Raw genomic sequence first — 6731 nt, 5'->3', positions numbered from 1 at the left:
TATGATTTATGGAAATGTAATACATTTGCTAGCTTTTCTCTCGTTTGCCAGTTTTTCAGCGCTCACATAGAATGTCGCCCAGTTCAAATACTGAACCCTTATAAACCCTCCAGTGTATGATGATGTGGCTGTCAACCACTGATTGTCTTTTGTTTTCAGATTTTTTTTTTCTTCTATTTAGCCTTTATATAACTATGTTATTCCTATTGAGAGCAAAAATCTTCGTTCTGAGGGACACTTGGTGAAGATAGCAGCAAAGCATTTAGTTAGACAGAACACATTAAAAACATTTCATAGTGAAAGACTCAAGGGAGGGACGGGTGCAGAGAGGGAAGAAACGTGCCACCATCCTAAAATTAACCAGTATAATCAAACCTTCAACAATTTCCAATAGATTCATGTTCCATTGTCCGAACAACCTCTTAAAACTCACTAAATGAAACCAGTTCCTTATGTTTCAAGGCATTCTGCAGGCTCTTCCATGCAGTAGGGGCAGAGATCATAAAAACGTTTCTGTCTGAGCTTTAGGGACAGTCAGCAGAAAGGACTTTTGGGACCTCATTGTCCCTTACATTAAATGCATAATTAGTAGAGACGATTTCCCAGTATGGCCTTATACATAATGGTATAACAATGACTAAGCCTGGAGACAGATGGCCAGTCAGAACAGGAATACATGGTACTGTTGGTTATCTGCAGATGCTTTTTCAGCCTTTGATTGACACAACATGTGGGAAGGTCTAAGAGAATGACAACTAATCCCTCTACTGTTCCAATCATTGGTTGACAGCCAATCATTGGAGTTCATTGAAGTGAACTCAGTGGAAAATAAAAACAACTCATCACAATAAGGTATAGAACACTGAGATTTACCTAAAGCTTATTATTGTTGGTAAGCTGTTGCATTGCAGCATTTTCACTTGGAATGTTTCTTCAATGAGAGAGAATTGACACTCATTGGACCTGCATGTTCACTGGAGAAATTAAACTAATAAAAAAAAATCACCTCTTTACAGTGACTGGGAACACGTTATATTGCAGACAATATTTCTATATATACTTTTAATGGCAATAGTGCAGAAACATTTTATTCTTCAACTTTTACTATGTTAACATGTTTTGCTTCCTTTGGTTGCAACAGAATATAGTTTCTTGCATTGCATTCCCAATATTGTAGCAAGGAAGAAATTAATTACTTTTCATTTTGATCTCCATGAGGAAATTGCCCCAAATAAAGGCTGGAAAACCTTTTTTTAATCATCATCTGTGCTCACAAAGCATGCCGTAATAATAAGCCATAAAATACATTGTTGTTTTATCAGGGATTTTATCTGTGAATGACTGAACGATGATGACGTCTGCTCTTGCTTTGTAATGCTCATCTCCCACCATTAAAAACAATGTCAAGATTTTTTTATTATTATTCCTTCATTGGTCGTCCAATTACACCTTGTTTGCTTATTCAGCCTTTCAGCTATGGCGCGTTCACTTGCAACCACTTTTGTTTCTCAGCACACACAGAAAGTCTTTAAGATCCAGACAGAACTGGCACAGTTTGACAGTATTTGGCCAGTAGAATTAAGACACTAAGAATAGACTGGTACACCAAAGATGATTGACAGAGTGCTCACATGGATATCTATTTTTACTGAAGCCTTGTTTTTTCATTTATTCAAGCGTTCACATTCTTCACTTCTCGTGATATTGGCATTGCTACATCGATGAAAGAAACAATGCTCAAGACATTAGCAAAATCAGAGATTCCAACTATATGTTATTAAACCTTTAATTAATCTATAATTTATATCTTATGGTTACATGTTTACAAGATAATTTTATCTTGTAAAGGTTGTATAGCAGTTTTTTAGTGACAGACTTGGCATGTAATCCTAAACTCCTCACATGGGGAAGAGCAGAAAGCCACTGAAGGTGTTGCGCATCTTGTGATCCTCATAAATCTTTATATTTGGGGGGATCACAACATCAATCAGATCACCTTTCTCGAGCATTAGAGAGACTGCAGTAGATACATAATCCTCACTATATGAATGGCCAGCATAGACATTTGCCACCACAATATTAACTCCATTTCTGCGCAGGTTTGCCTCTATGGTAGCGCTGCTCAGGACTCCAAAGATCATGACTCTGAAGTAGTACACTCCTGAGACTGGTGCTGTGAAAAAACCTGGAGGAGGGGGAGGGGGAGGGGGGTGTTTTAATAGTTTCTCTTATCTCTTATATGCATAACAAAGATACTCAGAGACGGCTGAGATCCAACACTCATACACAGTGGGCTTTCATGCACACACACACACACACACACACACACACACACACATACACAAAGCCCATAGAATTTAACTCACACAACACCCCAAAGCCCATAGATTGTTTACTTGAAGGCAGAGGATAGAAATACGAGTTATAGAATTCAACTTACCATTGAATGAGTTGTAATGATTTCCAATGTTTGTGATGATGTTCTTATAAACCAGAGTGGCTTGTGTGTTGAAGGGCCCATGGTAACCAGAAGTTCCAAAAGTAACAGTAAATGCCACATTTCTCTCTGTTGGACACACACACACACACACACACACACAGAGAAAGAGAGAAACAGGTTATGTATCCTGCCAAAGGAAACACCTGAATTTAAAACTGACTTTCCGAATAGACAGAATATAAAGGTGAATTAACCATAAACCTGTTAGCTCTGTCTTTCCGGTGTTGTCTTTCTTCAGTCCCGTCACCTCTGTCGCCAGCTCCTCCACCTGGACCTCAGTGTTACTGAAGCTCCCTTCCAGAGCCCTCAGACCCTGAAATTGGACTACAAACCACAGTGAATTGTATTAACCAGTGAGTCCTCATAATCCAAAAACTATTCAAAGTGTCAAATCAATTAAACAAGAAACATTTAAAGGGAAATATTTGCAGTAAACAACTTGAATGGAAGCTACCTTCATTCCGTTCCTCGGTGGTAGTGATCCGGCCACTTAAGGCTAACAAGAAGAAAGTGATAATCCACTTAAACAAAGTGTGTTAATCTGCACATTGTAAACATTGTAAACTCTGCAGAAGTGTTTTGTGTGTGTGCATGTGTGTGTGTGTGTGTGTGCGTGTGTGTGTGTGTGTGTGTGTGTGTGTGTGTGTGTGAGTGAGCGTCTACCCTCATTCTCAGTCTTCAGAAGCTCCACCTGGGTCTCTGCCATTCCCAGCCTCAACTCTAGATCTGATGAAGAAGGAAAACGAAAGCAAATGATGAGAAAGAAGAAGAGACATTTGAACAAATTAAGAATTATCACTGATAATTCTCCATACCTGAACATTTTTCCATCACTTCTTGCAGTTGGCTTTGAGTGTCAGCCAGCTGAACTTTCTGCTCCACCACCGTGTCTCGCAGCGCTCGGATCTCAGCCCAGATTTGGCCGTCCTCAGTAGCAGCTCTCTTGCTCGTCTGGTTCTCTGCATCCTTCTCTGCATCAGGAATGCAAGCGGTCAGGGAACAACGTTTGACTATTTGCTCTGCCTCACATCCCAGTGTGTGAATCCCCTGCTAATCTGTTGTTTGTTGTAGTCATATAGGCCCTGATATAAACAATAGATATTGGTGCACACTTTTTCATAATTTGTGTAACAAACAAATCCAAAAAAATGTGGTACACCTGCAGATAAAGTAAGTGAAATTCGATTAATACAATCTCATTTAGATGGATTTTCCAACACTACTTCACTCACAAAGCTGCTGGTTGATTTACTGTCCAAGTCATGAACAAGCAAAGCAATAAAGAAAAATTAACTCCCTTTGCCACTGTGTTTCATTTTGTGAATGAAACACAGTGATCTCTAAAATAATCCCCCTATTAAATTAATTGAAGAAATTATTATCATTATCATTAGCATATCACTAATAACTGAACCATCATTAGTGTGGTAGCAGCAGGCCGTTCGACCAGTACGGGCTACTTTGTTTGTTTACAACCTGGACATTGCATTAATCATTAAGCCAGCCATGTTTTCCAATGAGAGCAAGAGAAATTACAAGCAAAATCTAGATTTTAACATCAGGGTTTCAGTCTACTTTTTCAGCAGGGGTACTACTGTATTATTATTGATGATTTCTTTGTTTCTTTAGTGGTAACACTCTCACCTTTCTGGCTCTCTGCAGCTTCATCAGAGATGCTGGTGGTCAGGGAATGGCCTTTGACTTCTTGCTCTACTGTGCTGCCTGCTGACAGACAAAACAGGAGCAGCAGAAGAAATGTAGACAGAAGCACATGCATCTTCTCCTCCACTGGATGAAAACTGGTGATCAAAGTAGCTTGTGTGGTCAGTTTAGTTGCTCCTCAAGTTTAAATACCCTCTTGGATCACATGACTCTTTGTGGACTAGCTGGCCAGGGAAGTAAGGAAGAAACCCTGCTGTGCGACGTGTCTCAATATAAGAGGGTATTGCAGAAACGCCTCGCACTCCTGCTGTAACCTCTGTGAGAAAAAATTATAATCATTACAAGAGACAGGTGGGATTATCAGCCACCGTGTCCTTGCATTCAAGGTTCAAGATTCAAGATTCAAGAAAACTTTATTGTCCATTAGTGCAGGCAATAATGGAAATTTGTCTTTCGCTGGTGCATAGCTCACTTAGAGATACAATACAGTACATATAAGAACATAAGTGCACATAAAAAGACAACACAGTACATGTAGTAAAATCTCATGCAGTTAAAAAGTTGACCAGTGGCAGTTAAAAATTAAAGCAGTTAAAAATTAAAAAGCTGCATGGATGATAAGAAAGCATTGGAAAGTGATGGGACTGTACAGCTGAAAGAAGATGGCTGCCAAGCATTGGCGTCTGTCTGATTGGCTGTAGTGAGCGCTGTTATATGTGAATGATGTGGGGGAGACCGGCTGTTGAAGTTGGACTCACTGAATAGCCGTTTGGGAGCAGATATAGTGGAAATGGTTTAGATGTAAAACTAGTAACTTTTTATTAAGCGTTTGTTTTGTTTATCGTGTACCTTTACTGTTCAGCAAAGATGTGCCTAAATCCTCCTTCCCTTCAAATGATGCTCAAGGTTTTTACATTCATATGGGCCATTCTCTGACAGCTGTAGCCGAAAATAAGCTTATGTTAATGTTGACCTATGCATCAGCCTCTTCTTAGGACTCCCTTTTCAATAGGTTGAGAATATCATGACAAATATTGGGATGGGCCATGAAACACTGATATGAGAATGGATAGAATCTAATATCTTTTGTGAAAAGATGCAAAGATAGAGGGAGAGCTCAATAAACTATACCGACTTATACAAACATACACATTAATTTTCTGCAGTTCAGTTTGGAGTTTGGAAACCTAGCTAATTTAATCAGTTGATGTTTATGTAATGTAATGTAATACTTTATTTATATAGCACCTTTCAAAACCAAGGGTTACAAAGTGCTTCACAATAAAATACTAAAACACATCAAACAGCAAAGAGATACAGGATAAAACAGTCAATACACACACAACAAAAACAAGTCAGGATATTAAAATGCAAAGATATAAAATAATATCTGTGGTCACGGAAAGCAATTGGGAGTAAAAATTAGTATTTAAAAGTTTCTTAAAAGTGCTCCTCGTTTCAGACATTTTAATGTCAAGAGGTAGATTGTTCCAAAGTGTTGGAGTGAGCACAGAGAACGCACAGTCCCAATTCAGTTTGAGTCTGGTCCTCGGGGTGACCTGGAAGACCTCAATGATCTTGCACTGGTGTAGGGACACAGCAGCTCAGTTAAATACTCAGGAGCCTCATCAAGTAAAATTTTAAGCGCAATAACAAGAATTTCAAAATTAATTCTAAATTTAACAGGGAGCCAGTGAAGGGAGACAAGCACAGGGGTAATGTGCTCCCTGCTGCATTTTGGACCCGTTGGAGACGAGCCACAGCTCCTTGACTGAGGCAAGGTAAACAGGGAGTTACAATAGTCAAGTCGTGATGATAGAAAAGCATGAATAACCTTTTCTGTCTTGAAAAGACAAGACCTTTCTCATTTTTGCAATATTTCTTAATTGAAAAAAACACGATTGAACAGGTGTCTTGTCTTATGAAGCAACATGAAATCAGTCCTCTGAACTACTATTTTTCTACCTCTGTTTCCCTGAGGCCAAACTGCTGATTATAGGATAGTAAACAAAAATGCATTATGTGTCTGATAATGTTACACTACTTTTTACTTTGGATTTACATTTTTAAAGTCTTATTCAGTTTGGACTTTTTTTTAATCCTTTTCAGGTTGTAGCTTTCATTTTTCTTTAGTGCTCTATTGCTGCCCTCTACTGGCAAAGAACAGGTAAAGTCTTTCTTCAGAGTAACATATGACAAGTCAAAATATGACTGGGCCATTTTACGTAAATTCTAATCCCTCTAATTCTGTATTACAGTAATGCTGGCCAGACGGTTTGCGCACTTAACGTAGCCTAAACGTAACGTAACGAAAAGTAAAAAGTTTCAGTGGACCAGTGCCTTTGAGCAAATGCTGCATTCAAGTGCTGCAGGAAGCATCGTAATTACATCAACGCGCACGGGCGAGCCAAGAAAGTGCCAAATAGGACTGGGGAATTATTTATGATGTGACGTTCGGGCGGCTGAGTATGGAGGCCGTGCCAAAATTCATGGTAAAAATGATTAAATACAAGTGTTGTCTAGGGAATGCATTTTCTCTTCTTCATTCTGCCACTGCAGCACAAAGTAG

This window comes from Centroberyx gerrardi, chromosome 3 (assembly GCF_048128805.1).
Source record: "Centroberyx gerrardi isolate f3 chromosome 3, fCenGer3.hap1.cur.20231027, whole genome shotgun sequence".
Classification (NCBI taxonomy): Eukaryota; Metazoa; Chordata; class Actinopteri; order Beryciformes; family Berycidae; genus Centroberyx; species Centroberyx gerrardi.
This window is presented reverse-complemented; position numbering follows the sequence as displayed.